Source organism: Taudactylus pleione, unplaced genomic scaffold (assembly GCF_031769625.1).
Source record: "Taudactylus pleione unplaced genomic scaffold, aTauple2 ptg000107l, whole genome shotgun sequence".
NCBI lineage: Eukaryota > Metazoa > Chordata > Amphibia > Anura > Myobatrachidae > Taudactylus > Taudactylus pleione.
The window spans coordinates 320,432-341,580 of NW_028284509.1; positions in this window are offsets into that span (position 1 = coordinate 320,432).

Below are 21,149 nucleotides of genomic sequence, written 5' to 3' on the forward strand. Positions count from 1 at the left end.
CATGGTTGTGTCATCCAGTAGCAGTACTGCGCAGAATAGGCACATCTGCCCTCCTGTTCGGCTCTGCCTCCGTCCCTCCTCATTGACTGATACCTGGTGGGTAAATGTGCCTGCCCTGTGCGGCACATTGCTGAAGGAGGACACGACCATGGAGCAGAGGTAAGTCGCGGAGGGTGGAGTGCAGGGGATGGGAACCGTTAAAAATTTGCTATGGGGCCCCCTTTGCAAACCCCTGTTATTAACTATTAATTATATATCACCACAAGGGGTCCGCAGCACCTTTCAAGGCACAAAACAAGAAAAAAGTGACTTACAGTACAGAGCGTTGAAGGACATAGTGCTGCTTCAGCGGTCATAATATTCAAATAGGCAACATGGCAGCAGAACCATAGGCGTCTTTACAATGGGTGCAAGCTGTGCGGTGCACACGGGCCCCTGGGTCCAGGGGGGCCCACACCGCACACCCTGCACCCACAGGTAATCATACTTACCTCTCAAACCGATTCCCAAAGTGCTGCTCCGGCGGCCATTTTCCAAGTGTGTGTTTGCTGCTCTGCAGCGCCGGTCCGGCGCTGCGGAGCAGCACTTCGGGAATCGGCTTGAGAGGTACGGTAAGTATGATTACCTGTGGGTGCAGGGTGTGCACCGCACAGTTTGCACCAATTGTAAAGACGCCTATGGTTCTGCTGCCATGTTGCCTATTTGAATATTATGACCGCTGAAGCAGCACCATGTCCTTCAACGCTCTGTACTGTAAGTCACTTTTTTCTTGTTTTGTGCCTTGAAAGGTGCTGCGGATCCCTTGTGATGATATATAATTAATAGTTAATAACAGGGGTGTAACTAGAACCAGGGGGGGCCCAAAGCAAACACACACTGGGAAAATGGTGGTGACCATTTTCCCATTGATCTGCGCATGCGCATAAAAGATGTCCCCGGGAAAGTATGCGCGGGCGCCATTTTCCCGGAGACCCGCGCATGCACTATAGATTCTGGCATGAAGCCGGAATCTACAGCGCTCAGTGCCTCGCTGAGCTGCCGACAGAGAGGAGGGGGCCCAAATGGAGGCTGCAGACGGGCCCCCTCCTCTCTTAAAACACCCCTGAGCAGAACCCAAGGGTTGGGTACTATTTGCAGTAGGGAGTAGATGATGGTGTTAGTAGGGGAAGGAAGAGCTCACTTGGGAAGGGGGCCCTGCTCGTGGGAGCTATATTCTAAAATGAGGGGCAAACAGACACAGAAGTGCGAGGCAGTGAGCAAGGAGCGGTGGGTTAGGGTGAGGGCTGGATGGCTCTGATAAAGAAGTGCATCTTGAGAGCCCCTTTAAAGTTTTGTAGAGAGGTGGAGAATGTGGTAGGGAGAGGGAGAGAGTTCCATAGGTAGGGAGCAGCACAGACAAAATGTGCGAGATTTCAACTTTGCATTGTTAATAGAGCGATGAAAAGTATAAGCACAGGCCTATGAGGAAAGGTACTGTATAATGATAACAATTGCAGCTCCACAAGTTACAATATTTATTTTTTTATTTGATTCTATTATTTGTCTTTTGCAGGAGTGGGAAGTATTTGTTACAGACTTGTGAACACAGAAAGTCACCTGCACTTCCACTGATGCTAAGAAGTGTTTATCAACAATTACTTTTCTTTAAATGTTGACTTTACAGTAAATTGCTCAGGTTCATCCAAGATGGCTGAGAATGGTTATGATAGCAAGTGACATTCATCCTAATGGTAGAACTACAAAATGGTGTGTATATATCATTTCAATGCAGGGTCCAAAATGCTCCCTGTAGTGCCATTTAAATACAATTACTGGTGGTAGTGTTGATTGACAAATGTTTCCGCCACACTCACAGCTCCACCTTACTAATACTGCTTATAAGTTGCTGAATTATTTGCATTTATATCTGTGAATAGTAATTGTGGGTCTTTTACAGAGTTGAAAACATGGGTCTAATAATGTTTTAAGTATAGAGCACAAACATGACGAGACATGCAATCACTGTTTAACATATTGGAATTACCCTATGGTTATTTGCACATGATAGATATATATATATTAGGGGTGAGCGGGTTCGGATTTCTGAAATCCGAACCCCCCCGAACCCCCCCGATCCGAGTCTGATCCGAGTCAGGTTCGACTTTTCCCGCCTGACTCGGATCTGAAATCGAGGCAAAACGTCATCATCCCGCCTTCCGAGTCTCGCGGGTTTTGGATCCTATATAAGGTACCCGCGTCGGCGCCATTTTCTCACTCGGCTGTGGACAGTGAAGAGGGAGGGTGGGAGTTAGGGCTGTGTAGTGTAGTGTAGTGTAGTGCTGCTGTTGTCCACTACTTCAAAGTCCATAGGGGCTGGCTGTGTTGTGCTGTGCTGCTGTTGTTAATAGGGGCTGTGTCCACTACTTCAAAGTCCATAGGGGCTGGCTGGACTGCGTTGTGCAGTCAGTTCTCCATAGGGGCTGTGTCCACTCCAAAGTCCTGTGCAGTGTCCCAGTCCTAAAGGAGTGCTGTAGTGTTGTCCAGGGGGTGCTCTGTCCATCAGGGGTGCTCCCCCCAAGTGCTAAAAAAATAATATATTTTCTGTGTTTGTGAATTGTGTGCGCAGTAGCCGCACGTGCATCAACAAAGTAGTGCCAAGTGTGCGCCTGTGTCATAAGTAAAGGGCCGGCTGGCTTGACCGTTAAAGGGTGCTGTAACCCCCGAAAGTACACTCCAGTCCAAACCAAAAAAAAATTATTTTCTGTGTTTGTGAATTGTGTGCGCAGTAGCCGCACGTGCATCAACAAAGTAGTGCCAAGCGTGCGCCTGTGTCATAAGTAAAGGGCCGGCTGGCTTGACCGTTAAGGGTGCTGTAACCCCCGAAAGTACACTCCAGTCCAAACCAAAAAAAAAATTATTTTCTGTGTTTGTGAATTGTGTGCGCAGTAGCCGCACGTGCATCAACAAAGTAGTGCCAAGCGTGCGCCTGTGTCATAAGTAAAGGGCCGGCTGGCTTGACCATTAAGGGTGCTGTAACCCCCGAAAGTACACTCCAGTCCAAACCAAAAAAAAAATTATTTTCTGTGTTTGTGAATTGTGTGCGCAGTAGCCGCACGTGCATCAACAAAGTAGTGCCAAGCGTGCGCCTGTGTCATAAGTAAAGGGCCGGCTGGCTTGACCGTTAAGGGTGCTGTAACCCCCGAAAGTACACTCCAGTCCAAACCAAAAAAAAAATTATTTTCTGTGTTTGTGAATTGTGTGCGCAGTAGCCGCACGTGCATCAACAAAGTAGTGCCAAGCGTGCGCCTGTGTCATAAGTAAAGGGCCGGCTGGCTTGACCGTTAAAGGGTGCTGTAACCCCTGAAAGTACACTCCAGTCCAAACCAAAAAAAAAATTATTTTCTGTGTTTAGCCGCACGTATATATCAAATCGATATAACATAAATGGAGGACCAAACTTTCTCCGATAAAAATAAAATAGAGAAAGATCAAGAACCACTTCCTCCTAGTGCTGAAGCTGCTGCCACTAGTCATGACATAGACGATAACATGCCATCAACGTCGTCTGCCAAGGCCGATGCCCAATGTCATAGTAGAGGGCACATACAATCCCAAATGGCAAAGTTCAGGAAAATGACCTTGAAAAAGACATTTAAATCAGCTGAAGAGAAACGTAAACTTGCCAATATGCCATTTACGACACGGAGTGGCAAGGAACGGTTAAGGTCGATCCCTAGTATGTTCATGACTAGTGGTTCAGCTTCACATGACGACGGAAGCCCTCCTCCCACTAAAAAAATCAAAAGAGTTAAGCTGGCAAAAGCACAGCGAAGAACTGTGCTTTCTAAGAAGATATCACAAATCCCCAAGGAGAGTCCAAGTGTGGTGGTGGTTGCGATGCCTGACCTTCCCAAGACTGGACGGGAAGAGGTGGCTCTTTCCACCATTTGCACGCCCCCTGCAAGTGCTGAAAGGAGCACCCACAGTCCACTTGCTGATATGCAAATTGAAGATGTCACTGTTGAAGTACAACAGGATGAGGATACTGGTGTAGCTGGCGCTGAGGAGGAAGTTGGCGAGGAGGATTCTGATGGTGATGTGGTTTGTTTAAATCAGGCTCCGGGGGAGACAGTTGTTGTCCGTGGGATGAAAAAGCCCATCACGGTCATGCCTGGGCAGAAGACCAAACATTCCACCTCTTTGGTCTGGCAATATTTCTATCCAAATCCGGACAACAACTGTCTTGCCATATGTACCATATGTAAAGGTGAAATAAGTAGGGGTAGGGACGTCAACCACCTAGGAACATCCTCCCTTATACGGCACCTGCAGCGCGTTCATAAAAAGTTACTGTCAAGTTCAGAAACTTTGGCTAAGACCGTAAGCAGTCCAGGGACACCTAAATCCCGTTGTCCTGTTGTATCCAAGCGCCTGCAAACCACACCGTCAACTCCCTCCTCGTCAATTTCCTCCTTAGTCAGGATCGGAAGTAGTCCTGCAGGCCATGTCACTGGCATGACTGACTCTCCTATCCGGGATTCCTCTGGAGGATCCTGCATTGCTACGCCTACTGCTGCCGCTGCTGCTGTTGCTGCTGCTGTTGCTGCTGCTGGGAGTCGTTCATCATCCCAGAGAGGAAGTAGGAACACCACTACTTTTACTAAACAATTGACCCTCCAACAGTCCTTAGCGAGGAGGATGAAGTACGACAGCAGTCATCCTGAAGCAAAACGTATAACTGAGGCCTTGACTGCTATGTTGGTGTTAGACGTGCGTCCGGTATCCGCCATTAGTGCAGTGGGATTTAGACAATTGATGGAGGTAGTGTGTCCCCGGTTCCAAATCCCGTCTAGATTCCACTTCACTAGGCAGGCGATACCGAGACTGTACAGAAACGTCAGAAAAAGTGTCCTCAGTGTCCTGAAAAATGCCGTTGTACACAATGTCCACTTAACCACGGACATGTGGACAAGTGGAACAGGGCAGACTAAGGACTATATGACTGTGACAGCCCACTGGGTAGATGTATCACCTTACGCAGCAACAGCAGCAGCGTCACCAGTAGCAGCATCTCAGAAACGCCAGCTCGTTACAAGGCAGGCTACGCTGTGTATCACCGGTTTCAGTAAGAGGCACACCGCCGACAACCTCTTAGAGAAACTGAGGGAAATCATCGCCCAGTGGCTTACCCCACTTAGACTCTCCTGGGGATTTGTGATATCTGACAACGCCACCAATATTGTGCGGGCATTACATCTGGGCAAATTCCAGCACGTCCCATGTTTTGCTCACACAATAAACTTGGTGGTGCAGAATTTTCTGAAAAGCGACAGGGGCGTGCAGGAGACGCTTTGGGTGGCCCGAAAAATTTCTGGCCACTTTCGCCATTCAGCGACTGCGTGCCGAAGACTGGAGCGCCAGCAAACACTCTTGAACCTACCCCGCCATCACCTGAAGCAAGAGGTTGTGACGCGGTGGAACTCAACCCTCTATATGCTTCAGAGGATGGAGGAGCAGCAAAAGGCCATACAAGCCTATACATCCACCTATGACATAGGCAAAGGAGGGGGTATGCACCTGACTCAAGCGCAGTGGAGAATGATTTCCGTGTTGTGCAAGGTTCTCCAGCCCTTCGAACTTGCCACACGTGAAGTCAGTTCAGACACAGCCAGCTTGAGTCAGGTCATTCCCCTCATCAGGCTTTTGCAGAAGCAGCTGGAGAAAGTGAAGGAGGAGCTAAGACGGAGCGATTCCGCTCGGCATGTGGGACTTGTGGATGAAGCCCTTCATTCGCTTTGCCAGGATTCCAGGGTGGTCAATCTGTTGAAATCAGACCACTACATTTTGGCCACCGTGCTTGATCCTAGGTTTAAAGCCTATGTGGTGTCTCTCTTTCCGGCCGACACAAGCCTGCAGAGGTGCAAAGACCTGCTGGTGAACACACTGTCAGCTGAAGCGGAACGTGACACGTCAACGGCTCCTTCTTCATTTTCTCCCGCAACTGGGGCTGCCAGGAAAAAACTTAGGTATCCTAAGCAACCCGCTGGCGGTGATGCAGGGCAGGCAGGACCAAGTTTGGACATCTGGTCCGGACTGAAGGACCTGGCAACAATTTCTGACATGTCTACTGTCACTGCATATGATACTGTCACCATTGACAGAATGGTGGAGGATTACATCGGTGACAGCATCCAAGTAGGCATGTCAGACAGTCCATACCTGTACTGGCAGGAAAAAGAGGCAATTTGGAGGCCCCTGTACAAGCTGGCTCTATTTTACCTGAGTTGCCCCCCCTCCAGTGTGTATTCCGAAAGAGTGTTTAGTGCAGCCGGGAACCTTGTCAGCGAAAGGCGTAGGAGGTTGCTTCCACAGAATGTGGAGAAGATGATGTTCATCAAAATGAATTATCAGCTCTTCCAGGGAGACCAGCCTCCAGAAGGTACAGAGGGACCTGTGGTGGTGGATTCAAGTGGGGACGAGTTAATACTTTGTGAGGATGAGGATGTACACACTGAAGAGGGTGAGGAATCGGTGGATGAGGAGGATGAGGATGACATCTTGCCTCCGTAGAGCCAGTTTGTGCAGGGACACATTAATTGCCAGCTTGTTTTGTGGGGGCCCAAACGAACCAATCATTTCAGCCACAGTTGTGTGGCAGACCCTGGCGCTGAAATGATTGATTTGTTAAAGTGTGCATGTCCTGTTTATACAACATAAGGGTGGGTGGGAGGGCCCAAGGACAATTCCATCTTGCACTTCTTTTTTTTCTTTGCATTATGTACAGTTTGGGGCCTAGTTTTTCTAACTGCCATCCTGTCTGCCACTGCAGTGTCACTCCTAGATGGGTCACGTGTTTGTGCCGCCCACTCGTGTCGCTTAGCATAGTCATCCAGCTACCTCGGTGCAACCTTTTGGACATGAAAACACTATTGTGAGGTGTGAGGTGTTCAGAATAGACTGGAAATGAGTTGAAATTAAGGTTATTGAGGTTAATAATAGCATAGGAGCAGAGAAACCAACAAATTCTGTGATTTTAGCTGTTTTTATGCTTTTTTTAAAAAAAATACAGATCCAAAACACAAAACCCAGAACCCAAAACACGGAAGGGTGGTTTTGGCAAAACCAATCCAGATCCAAAACACGAAGAAAGATCCAGATCCAAAACCAAAACACAAAACACGAAAAGTGGCCGGTGCACACCCCTAATATATATATATATATATATATACATATATAGATTCTATAAATGTTTATGAATAGACGCCACCTAGGTGTGTATTAGTTACCAAATGCATAACACTACTAGTATGTCAGACAACAAAGTTTATTAATTACAGATGAATATGTTCTGCCAAGATATGCTATATAATAAAAACATGCTTTTGTTTATACTTTATTTACTTTTTTTTTTTAAAGGAATAGCAAAACAGCGCCATAGTAATACATTGTTTCTCAGTATAGCACAGCACCACACACTTTGAGAGACATCATGGTAGCTACCACTTAGCAAAAATGGAGATGACAGTAGTCAAGTATTACTAATTTAGCCCTAATAAAGGCATGAGCAGATACCATTATAATAACATGGAGTTATAATAAAATGAATCTTTAGGGTTTTGTTTTAGAGAACATCCTTGCCATAGCTATATGACAGGTTGTGACAAGAAACACTGATTGTAAGGGCCAGGCAGATCTAAACTGTCATCTAATGAAAGTAGTTTAAGGGTCTGACCAGCAGGAACACTGTGACTTATGTAAGTAATGTAGGCTTCCATGCAGAAGCATTCATTCCACTGAGACACACATTTTTAGAATTACAGGTTTTCCACGGTATGCAAAACACACGCGATTTGTATCACTTAAACAAAGCAGTTCAGCAAAACTGATACAAGTTTTAAAAGGACAAAGCTGTTATTTAAAACCAGGCAGGTGTCTGCTGAGCTCCAATTGTAAACAGTCACTTCCTTTTTTCCTGTATTCAGATTCTTAACGAGGTATTCATCCTTTGAAAGATATCTGCGCCACCTCCTTAAGATACTAATTTCACAACAAAATCCTCGTTACAGAGTAATTACTCTAAACGCCTGTCTAAATTCCATCTGTCCTCCCGCTCCCTCTCAAAGGCAAATAGAGGAGCCTGCAGAAGATTTTCTAAAGCACTGCTCATTTCTTTCCTTTCATTCATTGTTTCATTAACTTTCTTATGTGAAGGAAGGAGCGCTCAGCAAAAGATATGTGCATTGGATCTGATCCACGGTCCACAAAACAAAGATATTTCAGTTAGTATAACAATGTCCATGTAAATAAGGCTGGAAACATTGGGCCTGATTCAGCTTGGATTGCAGTTGCTAATACACACGCAATCGGCCGATTGTTCTGCTCATGCATCGCAGTGTGTGTCGGCCACTGCGATCAGGACTGCGATCGCAGTGACTACACAGACCCATCACAGAGTGATTGACAGGAAGAGCCGTTTGTGGGTGGTGACGGGGGGATGGTCGGCAAAACGCAGGCGTGCCAGTGCGTTTGAACGCCTTTACATGGCATGCATTATTTATCCACTGTGATGCCCTACGCAGCCTGAGGCCTGATAGCATGCGATGAAGTTAGCAATTTCTGAGTAAGGTCAGAGATTGTGCAAGTGTGCATGAGGCTGTGATGGTACTCGATTGTACCGATAGTTTCGCAGTCTTGCTAACCATTACGGATGTGTGTAAAGTGGGCGTTCTCATGTTGTGCTGCGGAAGCATAGTGATCGCAATGAATTAGCATACTATCGCAGTTGAACTGCATGCGTAATCGCTATTGCAGTTGGGAAGGAACACAGGAAATGTCTGTCTGTCGGCCGCGGCTGGGCATACACTGCCTGATGCGGCTGACATTTTAACTCACAAATATCACATCGGACGGGCATGCTGGTCTATCCGGCATGCCTGATTGAGCGATATTTAACCCTCGGTCGCCCGCACACATGCTACAATTATCGGGGCGATCCATGGATATCGGGCAGATCTCCCCGATAATTGTAGCATGTATGTCCAGCTTAATTGATGTACAGTAAGCAAGCAGTATAGAATGACCAGATCCATCAAAGTTCCACTTAAACTTCAGTCATTTATCAGTCAAGGGAGAAATGTATTGTTATAGGAGCTGGTAAGGGGAACTAACTCAAACTGTGGAGGTCCCACAAAGAGTAAAGAAAAACCAGTTAGGTAGCGTGCTCATTTAGTTACATGCCATATACTTATATGGCTATTGAGAAGGATCAATCTAACCATACATTGATCTTAAAGTATGAATAAAAGCAATGAAATATGAATAGTGAAGCACAATTTACAATAGTTACTCATCCCATGTTTATTATTAATATGTAGCATGTTTTTCTTTTGCATAAAGAATTTTGTAAATCTTCGCCTTGACCTTATTAATTAGCTAACAATCCCAGCATGATAGTTAATGCAGGACTTCTGGTCACTTATATAATCATGGGTAGTGCATCCAATATGTAGTAATACGTGGCACAAGCAGACTGTAGTGGATAAGTCAGAGAGTGGTACTACATTTTCTAAAATTCTTTTACCTATAAAGTAGACAGGTAAATAGTAAATGGTCACCTGCTGCACACTTGCACTGTACCAAGTAATTACAGTGGATCTTGTATTATTCCTGATTTCATTATGTACTAAAATATCCTTTGCTAACTAACATAAGGTGCATTGCCAATAAAGTATTCTAATCCTGGTTCTTAGGTATGTGAATAACAATATCTTTGTTTTTTCAATAACTGATCTTAGAGCCTGATTCAGCTTCGGACGGAATTGCAAAGCTGCAAGCAAGCAGCTTTGCAATTCCGTCTGTGCAGATATGATAATGCATCAGGAGGCATCACACCTTCTGCTGCATTACATATCAGAGCTGCGTTGTCCAACACAGCATCGTATACTCTGCGGAACATCGATCGGCCTAGGTGACCCATGGGGTCACGCAGCCAGCCACTGCAGATGAGAGGAAAAAAGCCAGGAAATCTCCATCAGCCGACGGAGATCCTGGCTTCTTCCCTCCCTCCAACAGCGGTGACATGCTTCTGTTTCGGGAAATGGAGGGCATCGCCACCCCCTGACTGCCCACAGATGGCAGCAGACTGTCAATCACTGCCCGTCTACATGTGGGATTACATACCCGTTCTGCACATGGGCAGACAGGGGCGTGAGAGGGGGGGGAAGGGTACAAATTACCCGGGCCCGGGCTTGCTAGAGGGGCCCGGTGGGGGCCCGGGTCCAGCACCGCTCCCCCCCCTCTTACATCACAGCAACTCAGCACACGCTGCTTTGTGCTGGGCTGCACTGGGAGACTGCTCACGGCTGCTAAGAAGCAGCCACAGCAATCTCCTATGCCTGTGGGGGGAGCGATCAAGCTGATCGCTCCCCACACTGGTTATGCGCCAGGCTGAGGGGGCTCACTGCGCCCCCCTCACCAGCGGGCAGCGGCGACAAACTTTTTTTTTCAACCTGAGCCGGTGTGGCCACGCCCCCAGTGATTAGGCCACACCCCCTTTTTAATCGGGACCCGTCGTGGCTCTTGACAGGCCTGTGCGCAGAGCAGGTCATGCGCCTGCGCAGATTTCCAATCATCGGGAATCTACATTCAGCAGTGCACTCTGAATAAGGCCCTTAGTACACAGCGGCAACATGGTGACACAGTGCTTAGTATTGCTGCCTCACAGCAGTGAAGTGACACATTTCCTTCCATACTTAAAAATAAAAAATACTGTTTAGTTAATTGGATTCTGACAAAAATGAACCCTAGTGTGCCAGCTTTTGTGGTAGGGAATTTAGACTATAGTCTCCAATGGTGCATGGACTGATGTGTTGGAGCCAGCTCTGTGGGTGCTTATGTGCTGCCTGCAGTCACAAGTCATATGGTGGAGACAATGTGATCACACCTGATTTAGAAAGTTGGCTCCCATAGACTGATGTGAACAAATATATATCTCTGTACAATGCTGCGTAAACGATAACGGTTTTGAGGGTATTATGGGGCCATAAACAAATATTCCATAAGAACTCAGGATTTTTTTGTACCCATTTATATTCTCGTGATAATATTAATGTGAAGTTCAATTGACCAAACTTTGCAGCTCCGTTCTCATGGAACTGCTGAAAGGTGATCGCTTTCTAATTGCAATGAGTAATATATCTCAGAGCTATCACCAATGAAACACCACCCCAGGGACCATAATATAATGAAACACAAAGAGATATGTGCTAAGGTTTACAAAGTAATATACTTTGATTAAAGGGCTCATTGAATATTTCCTACTCCATACAGTAAGAAGAGTTTAAGCTGTGTTATTTAGTATAATACTAAAAGATGTTAGTTGAAATACACAAACATGGCTCAGTATAACAAAAATGAACACAACAGAGTCCATGAAGATTTATATGAATAAGTTGGGCCTGTGACAAAACAACAGCATATAATTTACAGGGTGACATTTTCCTAAGCATAGGTATTTGGACAGGTCAGGTTAAAATATTACTGTACAGTACATGGAGTTCCGGATACAGCTATATGGGTAATAGGTAAAGTAAAAAAAAAAAAAAACTATACAAAAGTTGTCAACTTTCTGCTGTGGTCTTGGGATATAAATTACCAAGTAGCATTAATAAAATACATTATTATAAATGCATATATAGAAGACATATAAGGATAATGGGATATAGTTTATATCCCTTCATGCAGGATACCGGTGCTCAGATTGCTGGTGCCGTAATCCCAGCACCAGTCAGAATCCCGACCACCGGCATTCCGATGGTAAGCAGAGTTAGGGGAGGGTTAGGAGTTAGGGATTAGAGGGAGAGTTAGGCACTTCAGGGTGTTAGGGTTAGGCACTTGAGGGTGTTATGGTTAGGCACTTGGGGGTGTTACGGTTAGGCACTATGGGGGAAGGGTTAGGTTTAGACACTAGGGGGGAGCTTAGGTTTAGGGATCGGGGAGGGAGGGTTAGGTGAAGGGTTAAGATATTTACCAACAGCTGTCTGTATTTTAACCCTGTCAGGTTGCTGGCGTTGGAATTGTGACCGCTGGGATCCCGAGCACCAGTATCCCGTACCCAACCCAAGGATAACATGTACATTATGCAGTCTGTCTAATTTTTTTTTTTGTAAAAAACATATTTGCCAACAATGGAATTCTGCCTCCAGGCTGCTGCTCTTCTACCATTCAGTACTAAATGAATTTGCTTCCAAGCCTCCAGAACAAGCATGCATGAACATACATATATATTGCCATTAACTCTGCTGTTTCCACTACCTAATCACAATAAGGTTACAGTCACTCACATGGAAATGGGAAATTATAGAGCAAGTGACCAATGAGTACTTCTGACCTCTAAAAGTAGAAAGGTTAAAGTTTACAGTAGCTTAATGATTACCAGAAAAACACAAAACACAAACCCCAATGATTTAAAATAATTGCCAAGTGTGGATTTAACCAACAAGGAGTAATTTCATATAAAAGCTAAAAAAAATTTTTAACATAAAAACATAAATGCAGTGGACAATAACAACATCTGCTGCAAATTCTAATATACGAGGGTGGCTCAGTAAGTAAGGTAACAATACCTTTCAGGTGTGTAATATTTAACATTTTAATCTAATTTCCTGCCAAGCCAGAGCAGGTAGACTACTGCTTCCCCTCATGGCTATTAAGGCCCCTACACACTACAAGATATCTTTAACGATTTGGCAGATTCCGACACATCGGAACGACATATCGTTTTAAAAAATGTGCAGTGTGTATGCACTACATCGTGTAGTGCGCACTCCCTTGGTGTCGTCAGTCTAGTCGTCTGATCTTATGCACTGCATGCAAGATGCGGGGGGGAGGGGGGTTGCATATCTGGCGGTCGGGCACCAGATTGCCCAGTGTGTTCTAACCGCCCGATATGTCGGCTCATCGGCGCTGGGATTGTCGGCAACATCTCTGGTACACACATCGTTTAGTGTGTACCCGGCTTCAGACTGCACCCTATATCAGTCACACTATCCCAACATCAGGTGTAAGATGGCGTGGATGGCAGGATCATGGTCAAACATGGTGATAACGTTATGTCACAGAAACAGGTTGGTGCACTGTCTTTTTGGCATCTGTTGCTGGCCAGATCGCTACTCATCCTGAACATCTGTCCTGCCGTTATCAAAGGCAGCGCACCAAATATATTTCTGACAAATGATGTTATCACCATACACCTCGACAAGTTGGTGATGAATTTCAGCTGCTGATGTGCCCTTTAGATGTAGAGATCTGATCACGCTATGTACCTCAATGTTTGACCATGTTTCTGACTGATGTGAGGTGCAGTCTAATGGCCATGAGGGGAAGCAGTGAGCTACCTGCTCTGGCCTGGGGGGACATTAGAATGAAATACAGAACATTACACATGTGAGAGGACTTGTTACCTTACTTACCCTCATATTAGATAAGAGATCACTGTAGTACAAACAATATTTGCACTGTGTTCTCAGAATGCTTCCAAAACCAGATATAAATTTATAACTGAAAATGACTTGAAGTTGAAAAGTAAAACCTGCATTAGTTATCAGACACTTGTTGACGCCATACATAAGCAGCCATTTTGTGGACTCATCCAATACAATGATAACTACACCCTACCCCTTTTTCTAAGGACTTTGACACCACTAAAACCTGATGCACATTTTTCCTTATATCTCAGTGATGTTACAAATGTAAATGAATTGATAGGATGTATTTTCACAAACTTTAGTTCAGCCTAAAAAATGGCTAATTAGGTGCTGTTTAAGAGGCATCTGACCGCTGACCAGCATTATTCAGCCAAATCAGTAGCATCTTTTGTTTCAGAAAAAAATATGGAAAAGACAACACTACTTTTTGTGAATGGCTCAGAGGCATTTGCTTTTAGAAATAAGGTCAGTTTATTACATGAAATGTGAAGTGGTTCTTCAAAATGGGTTATGTTACTGCCCACAAGTGCAGAGGTTACTTTGGACATGCTCTTATTTTGCCTGCTTTAGCAGTGCTCAATAGCCGAGACACTGTGAAGATACATTGATGGCTACAATCAGCCCTTAGGGGCAAGTTCATTGCAGCTGTTTTGTGAGAGGGATTAATCAGTGAGAAAGCAGAGAGATAGCATCTCTTGACATGAAGTGATCCTGGCAGTTCTGCTAATCATCAAATTAGATTTTCTGCTACAGTTGTCTATGCATAACTAAATCTGCAGTTGATGGGGTAGAGTGGGGGAGGAACTGGGAAGAATACAGAGGATGAGCTGCAGGGGGGAGGCAGAGAAGATTATATGAAAACAAGAGCATACAGGGATGTGATAAAAAAAAAAACGACACGACTGGATTTTATAGCTTCTCTGATCTCAGGTGAACACAGAATAAAACAGCAACAAAAAGCAATATGTATCTATATATTTTTTTCAATATATTTTTGTGTCAGGTGGCTGGGGAGCGCATATGATTGACGGCCACTTTACTGGCAACTACATTTGATTCCTTTTATCTGATCATTTCAAATATTCTCTATTATTAGCCAGTGTTCTGGTGATTCTATGCTGTACACGATCAGTCATAATACAGAAAGTAGAGGAATGGTGCATATCTTAAGCTGTGTATACACTATCAATATATTGGCCGATCTTGCGATCAGCGGTGGATCGCAACAACCATCTTATAGTGTGTACACATCAGATGGGACGATGGTACGGACAACACGGTGTTGTTACATTAAGCATGTAACAATATATTGCATCGCCGAATGGTGGATCGTACAGAGTGTACAGCGATGCGATATATTGTTACATAACATTGCCACGTCGACATATCACTTAGGTGTGTACCCAGCTTCAGGCTCCTACAGTTTTGACATGATAAACAGGAAAACATATATTACCTGATGATTGCTTAGGTCAGAGGTTCCCAAAGGCGGTCCTCGAGGCACCTCAACAGTTCAGGTTTTAGAGACATCCATGGTACTTAATTAGTACTTCAGTCAATTTGATTTAACCACCTGTGTTCAACCATGGGTTTCTCTAAAACCTGAACTGTTGGGGAGCCTTGGGAGCCTCTGCCTTAGGTTATAATACTTGGTAAAGGAGTTATTGGAATATTTTCCCATTTGACTGATTAATTTGGCTTACTCAGGAGATTAACTTTTGGAAAATTAAGTATTAGAATTTAAAGGCTTTGGGTGGTAAAAAATTAATGCTAAAACTAAGACACAACGGAGTTCTATGATGAGCATACATTCCAACATTTATTCAAGCAAAATCGGCACAAAATAAGGCCAGACCTTAATCCACCAACCATACCAACTTGCTGATGAAGCCACAAATGTTTCCCTGTAAGCCTCGCTTATCCCTGAATAATTACAACACGGGTGAGGTCATAGCAATGTACACTACTGATATGCAACTGTTTGTTCTCACCTGTATTCTAGGGTGGCTAGATGCAAGAGTACAAACTGTGACCTGTGCAAATGAATAAACATCTAAAATTAGGTATTTGTATATAATTTGCTCACAATATGTAAGCTCACAGCAACATCAACGTTCCTTATTGCCTTGTATTTGTGATGTTACTCTAGGATCATACTGTATGTGGTCCCAAAACGATTTTAATGCCCATGAGTTACAACATCAGATCATTTCGAGCCCTTTTCTAAATCCGGACAAATTTTGCCATTTACATTTGATCTGTCCATGTGTGTCCAACATAATACAGTTTAGGGTCAATTGTTAAGATTTTCTGTGTTATAAGACAACAATATACTACGATTACATATGCAGCATTATGGTGATAGGACATGGGTTATGTTTAAACACAAGTGGGTAGGCATAGGTATAATCATCTATAAGCCATTGCAACCATTGATATTTATCAAGTTGTTTAGGCACCAAAGGGAGAGGGTTAGGTTTAGGCACTAACGGGGAGGGTTAGGGTGCAAAAAGTGAGGGTTAGAGTTAGGGGGAGAAAGGGGGAGGGTTAGTATACTTACCCGACCCCTGTCGGGACACCGACCATCGGGGTGCTGCTGACGGCATTTTGACAGTAGGCATCCCTAACTAACGGAGTGCTGGGCTCGCCTCCAGCCTGGCGTTAAGAAGGAGGCGTGCCATACGGGCACACTCCCAAATAATTAGGTCACGCCCTCATTTTAAGTCACGCGCGGCTTCACTGCATGCAGTTAACAGGTGCCTAAGTCCCATTCTGCTCAGGGCACCCCCTGGATCCGTCCTTGATTGCTGGTGTGCCACGGGTTAATGGTCGAGTACCAAATAAAATTATTTTTGATCAATTTGATGGGCAAAATCAGTGCTGATGGCTGCCAATAATACTTTGGGCTCTATTTACTATAATCCGCATTGGTAATGCAGATTGTAGTGTGATATTACCGGGTGAATTCGCATTGCGAATTCAGGCAATATCACAGGGATTTACTACAAATCCCTTGCAAGGACAGAGCTTGCGATAAAGCTCTGTCCCTGCTAATCCCCTTCGGAGCCTTATCACGGTATTTTCGCAAAAAATACCGTGATTAAGTGCCCGCGCATGCACCAACCTTTCGCCGCTGCTACCCCCCCTCTGGCGCTAAGCCCCGCCCCTGGCACTAAGCCCCGCCCCCGTGATCGCGGACCCCCCGCGACCCCCCCTCCCTTACTTACACTTACCTGCATGCTCCGGGCCTCCGGTGATGATCTCCATTCCTCTGGTCAGGTGATCTCCCATACTGCACTGGGGCCCGATCACCTGATGACCGGGCCGCAGTGCACTGTGGGAGACCAGCTGACCGGAGGGGAGTCATCACCGGAGGCCCGATCATCGGTCCCTGGAGTCAGGTAAGTAATTTTTTTTTTTACTTTTTTTTAAAGTAATCAGCTTGCGGTCTGTTCAGACCACACAGCTGAATACAGGGACCGACTCCCGGCTCTGCTCTCCCCGTTAGAGCAGGGCAGGAGGCCGGTAACCGGGGGAGACCCTGGATAACGCCACCTCCAGGTGGCGTTATTATCACAGGGCTTTCCCCGGTATTTTTTTACAATTTATTTTTAGTAACTTTGGTCGGATCACATTTCCCTTTACAATTATGGGAAATGTGATCTGCTTTACTAAAAATAAGTGATACTTAGGGGTTGGAGTAGAATTTTACGAATTCTACTCCAATTGCCCTGTAATAACTATAGGTGATACTAAAATAATGTGAAAAGGGTGTGAAAACACCCTTTTTCATATTATTTTAGTAAAAACAATGTTGATAAATAGAGCCCATTATGTGAACAAATGGAAGCAACCCTGGCCACACCACATTACTGAACATAAGGATGGCAGGTACGTACAATTTACTTAATTTATTAATGTTTGCTGAGTTTCTCAACAAGAAACTTTTGGCCTAGGGGTGCAGTGGAAAACATGCTGATACTCTAGGGTGCCATGACTCAAGAAAGTTTGGGAACCACTGCTTTAGGGTGACATGTTTCAAATCTTCTAAAATGGACAAGTTGAGAAATTGCCCATAGCAACCAGAATCTAGCTATCATTTTACAGAATGTACTAGATACTTGATTGCTAGTAGCTGATTGGCTGCTATGGGCCACTTCTCCACTTGTCCTCTTTAGAAATAATTGATACATCTCCCCCTTAGTGTATTGACAGATGCTTTGAGATGGGTGGAGGGATGTACATACATATATTTACAGCAGCTGTATGTATAGAAGCTTGAACTCCCAACAATTCTATTACACTAGTTTCATTATATAGGTCATAGATGTACATCTAAAATAAACTTACATAAAGACAATGTGTGTGATTGTTAAACAATGTAATTATACATAGTGCTTATCCTTAAAGCTGTGGCAGATTGTACTAAAGGGATCCTTACTGATCCCAAATTAATCCTAATGCTGATGACTAAATTTAATTCTAAGTACTGGGACATTGTACATCAGCTGACTCAAAACGCTGTCCTGAGAGAGTTCAACTTGAAATCTCTGTCTTCGTCAGTGCTTGTCATGGTTACATAGCTAATGTAAACCTGTAACAGCGACACCATTAGAAAATCCTCCTTGAATATACAGTTTTCATATGAGTCCTTGGATATCTTTGTTAACTGCCAGGTGTTATAGTTTGCAGGATAGAAAAAAACAAAAAAAAAGCTGGTACTGTTACTTTGCTGAATGAAAAAGTCCTTCCTTCCAATTTCGGCTAATGGGAGACATAAAATGAAGCTATCCCAAGCAAGTTCACCCCTGTCTACTAATGGCTTCTGGCTGTATAATCCCAGTTATACAGCACATGAACCAAAGCATCATCTTATGGCAGTCACTCATGAACTTAAGCACGGTGACATTGCCTAGGACATTCTGTGTGAAGCTAATTAACATGACAGAGAGCTCAGTTCTCGTTATAGCTGATTAATAAAGCATCCTGTACCATAGAGACAAATATATTACAAAGGAGTTCTATGCTTTATGAAATGTTACATAATTTTCTGTTTTTAAGGGTAAATTATCTTTTAAGTTTTTTTTTTTTTTTTTTGGGGGGGGTGTAAATTCAAATACTGGGCCTGATTCAGACCCGCTCGCGAGCGCTCGCAAGTGGGTCGATGTTGCCCAAGTGCGCATGCGCACAATGGAGGCGGCTCCGTCGTGCGCATGCGTGAGACCCGAATAACGACAGCCAAGCTCTCGTTATGGGTCTCGCACCAAAGGGGGCGTGCTGTCGATGGTGATTGACAGCACGCCCCCTTTGGTGGGCGTGCCGGGGGCATGGCTGCCCAGACGGAGGCGTTCCCATGGGAATGCCTACCGTCTAGGGCCGGCCCCACTGACATCACTAGTGATGTCAGTGGGAGTGCTTTTGGCTCTGATAGAGCCAAAAGCACTCCAGGGCTAGCGGCAATGAGACCCTACCATCGCGACCATCATTTTGGCCGCTCGCTATAGCTGTGGGTGGTCACCCACAGCTATGCGAGCGGCCAGGAGGCCGCTCCAAAAAGGAGGGACGGCCCTGATTCAGAGCGAGCGCTCTGTCAGAGCGTCCGGCTCTGAATCAGGGCCACTGTCCATCAGCTTCTGTGATTTTTCTATTAGTATTTAATGATGAATTTATAATAGTCAGCTCAACTGAAGGAGCCTTGGGGATATACTGGTCAGCTCAAATGAAGGAGCCTTGGGGGCAGAGCCATAACTAGACTTTTTGGTGCCCTGTGCCAGAAAGAGCATTGGCACCCCCCCATTTTTCAAATAGGGACATAACGCACCCAAAAAAAGGGGAATGGCCTCATGGGGAAGGGCCAGGGAAGAGATAGGGGAGGCCAGGAGATGCTGGGGATGAAATAAGTGGGAGCTACAAGTGAGAATGATAATAAACAGAAAATTGACAGGCCTGAACAGCGCCACCTGCCCTGCGGCGCCCTGTGCCATGGCACTACCCTAGTTATGGCCCTGCTTGGGGGTATACTGTATAAAAGTCAATTTTGGTTGATTTTTGGTTGATGTTGGGACAATTTTATGTTTTAGGGTTTAAATCACACATTTACTAACATGACTTTTTACATTGTTTAAAAAAAATTATCTCAACATATATTGTATGATTTAGACCCAGAAATACAAAATCACCCTTTAGTAAATATACCCCTTTTGAGTGAAAAGGTATGCCAGTAAGAAACAGATTCATCCTGTGTAACCACTGTCAAAGTCAAATAATTGAATAGGATCGCTTTACAATTATTATCTGACGATATAGTCGTCTATGGTCTGATGACATATTACTAGGATGCTACTTTGCATCAGTACAATCCAATGCACACAAATGCGTATTCACATGCTTACACATGGACGCTCATCTGTATATATTCGCGTACATACACAGACGCACGTATGCGAACGCATACATATAAAATGGTTCCCACACATTATAGATAATAATCAGAGTTATTAAAGGTATTTGTTAGCTAATAATTATGGTGTAAGATGTATTTAAAAGAGATCTAAGGTTCAGAATACAGTGGACATGTCATGTTTGGTATCATACTAAATCCCTGTTTATTTGCAGACATCCGTTTCTATCGGCCAAGAAGTCGCATCATGCGTCCGCTAGTTATGGATGATCGGGAGTTTTTGAATAGAATGTTATTACTTGAATGCAGTGTTGTAGCCAGTATTATCCAGTTGTTCGGCGGAAAGCTACACAATGTGACTGTTGGAAGACTGAGCCACACCCCTGATGACACCGTATGAACTGACCAATGACCAGATTGACCAGAAGCAAGAACCAATAAGAACCTGTCAATTTGTCCCTTTGTTAACTCTGAAACCTGTAAGGTATATAGGCTGTGTCCTGACCTCAGTGTAGAGACATCTTCTAGCGACCAGTGTGCACGCGTATGTATCGGGCTGTACTATTTTCATTGCTTTTTACTCTAATTGTTAAATCTTACATCGTGTTATTCCATTTACATAAATAACTTTTTGTGCTTTGGAACCACATGATTGGACTGGAAAGCAATTCTTTCTTAAGCGACTTGCAGCGCTAAATAGCGACTTATAGGAATCAACACCACTGTTTGATTACTTGCCTCTTCTTTCATTTAGGTTTTTGTTGTTTTTGGTTATGATTATTTCTGTCTTCTCATTTGTTGTGCTTTTTTGCATATAGATGTTTGTCCTGTATATTTTGAAAAATTTGCTCTACGTAGAGACTCGTACAGTACCTTTCTATTTTTCTTTCTCTTTTTGAATAAACCCCCCAAAAAACTTCTAAATACATTCAGTAATATTTCAGAATAATGTCACTTTAATTGAAGTACAGCAGGTCCAAAAAATATTATAAAAAAATTAGGGCATATTTACTAATATTGCATTAAGGTGCAAAGTGTGCACTAAACCATAACAACCAATCAACTACTTACTTCCATTGCTTAACTTGTACTAGACAGATAAAAGCTATTCCTTGAATGCTGTGATAACTTAACAATAGGGGGAGATTTAATAAAGCTTGGAGAGTGGAAAAATTGTGAGAGATAAAGCACCACCAATCAGCTCCTAACTGTCACTTTACAGGCTGTGTTTGAAAAATTACAGTTAAGAGCTGATTGGTTTTGAAGTATATGTAACCCTAAGAGCT